At 41.5% G+C, this 2,269-nt stretch overlaps 1 protein-coding gene across 2 annotated transcripts in view; it reads right to left on the bottom strand.

Annotated features, from left to right (window-relative positions):
- Positions 1-2,269, bottom strand: part of glra1 (glycine receptor, alpha 1) — a 105,608-nt gene that overhangs the window by 26,121 nt on the left and 77,218 nt on the right. The gene's annotated exons all lie outside the window — the stretch shown is intronic.

Below are 2,269 nucleotides of genomic sequence, written 5' to 3'. Positions count from 1 at the left end.
GGGGGGGGGGGGGGGGGGGGGGGGGGGGGGGGGGGGGGGGGGGGGGCAAGGAAGAAGATTGGTTTCATTAAAAGCGAGGAAGCGGTTTGTGGAAGATGAGAGGAAGTAAGATAGATGGAAAGAAAGAGAGAGAGATCCAAAGGAAGCTTAAGTACTTGCATTAGAATAAAATATCCTCATACAGTAGTTTGTATAATATCTTACAAAAAAATGACTCCTCATTTTATGTGTTTATTCCTACAAAAGCCAGCAACACATGTCATTTTCCACTAGTTACATATACAGTCTTTTCAAAATAAACTTCAAAGGAAACTACTTAGTTATGTTTAGGAAAATATTGTTGTTTGGATCAAAATAGCTACAAAAATACCGTTACTTAATTATGCAAGTTACGTGACAAATATATCTATCTATGTATCTGCAAATATCACTGTTTGTTGGACCCGTCCACCGCCCGCACTGTGTGGCCTTCATCCTGGTTTCAAGAATACAAAATAACTTTGTGGGATATCTACGAATTACTGCCCATTATTTACTGGAGGGTAAAGCTAATGCTGGATGAAACCGTCTGACTATCGAGATGAGATTCTGCTGATCAAACACCTGGTGAACACAACGCCTCTCCTCCCCGAGGAAGCTGCACTCACTAGCTTTTGACATGCGCTTCATCCTCCTCAATCCTCCCTGTGGACCGAGAACAAACATCTACAGCAGCCCGACTCAAATGAAAGGACCACAAATAACCCCGGATACCACACACACACACACACACACACACACACAACCAATAGAGACATAGGTTATTTCCATTCCAGACCCAGAGGGCCATGTCAAGCTTTATTCCTCCATCTCTCAGACTCATTAAAGCCTGAGTTAACTCGGGCGCTTGACCCTTTTTTATTATTTATTCACGGACATTTTTAAGCACACTAAACCCCATTGGTGGACATCTTCAAACTGCTTTAGGCTGCGCAAGACGGGATCTTAGCTCTCTATCTAAATGACATAATACACAAATGAATTGAACTCTGATTTTATAAAGAATACTTTGGAACGAATGCTGGTCGGCAACTGTTTTTAGAAAGATCTCTCACTTCCTCCAAAGGAAATAACAGACGGAGGAGGTGGTGTAACTTCTGAGGATGACATGATTATTTATTAACAGAAAGTTTAAAGTAAATCAGGTTTAACAATGAAAGTAGAAACAACCAACCGTTCTATTATGTTTTGTTTAAATCTATTCTAAAGAGTTGCTGCCTACGAAAAGGTTATTACTTCATAACTTATGATACTTAAGGCTTCAAAAGATATTCACAACTCGCTTAGATATTCATGGAGCCAATCATTTGGTCTTTTTGGGAAATTAACTGAATTTGCAGCACAAGAGATTCCAGGAAAAGGAAATAATAATATATAATAATAAACTCTGCTGTAAAGAAAAAAGTTCCTTCGTCAGTTTCCTCCGAGGCGGCGCGGTTTCATTCGCAGGGAAGAGTTTCTGAATTCCCTATTATCTTCACCTCAACACTCACAGTCATGTCCCCTGCATAAAAACAAACAGGTGGAGCTGATGAGACAGAGGTTTACATTAAAGGAGTGATCCAGAGAGAGAGAGAGAGAGAGGGAGAAAGAGGGATTAGAGGAGGGAGAAGATGTTGGACTGGCAGTGAAAAGGAGGATGAGCCAGAGGGGAAAAATAGCGGGACTGACGACGAAGGTGACAGCTTTTCAGACGAAATGTCATCTTCTCTGCAGCTCTCGCGCTATAAGCCAAAGTGTAAATCACCAGCGGGAAATCAGAGAGACACAAATGCTCGTCTTTGCTGAATATCAAATGAAACCTAACAAGGTAAACACTTGTACACAAACACAGCAGGTGGTTCTGGGGGTTGGTGCTGCCAGTTACTTGTTACGGTACAACAGCCGAGAGAGGAGGTTCAGAGGAGCACGCAGCACCAGATGACTCTACAGAGAACGGGGAAGTTATTGCCTCTTCCTCATCATAAAACAGAGAATGAAAAGAATATTCTGTCTTGTGGAGCTAATTTATTCAAGCCACTGTGAGCAAACATTTTCATTTTTGTAAAAATTAGATGACCTCTGTGAAAAATGTTGGACACACACACACAGTGACGAATTAACATGGATGGATCGCGGTGGCTGATGTCAACCGGGCAGCAACATGAGAAGTGAAGCAAATACTGAATTACCTTAACGTCAGATTGTATAGAAGTCTATGAGAAAATGACTCTACTTCTCTCTTGATTTA

This window comes from Anarrhichthys ocellatus, unplaced genomic scaffold (assembly GCF_004355925.1).
Source record: "Anarrhichthys ocellatus isolate YVR2014 unplaced genomic scaffold, GSC_Weel_1.0 scaffold122, whole genome shotgun sequence".
Taxonomy (NCBI): Eukaryota; Metazoa; Chordata; class Actinopteri; order Perciformes; family Anarhichadidae; genus Anarrhichthys; species Anarrhichthys ocellatus.
This window is presented reverse-complemented; position numbering and strand designations above follow the sequence as displayed.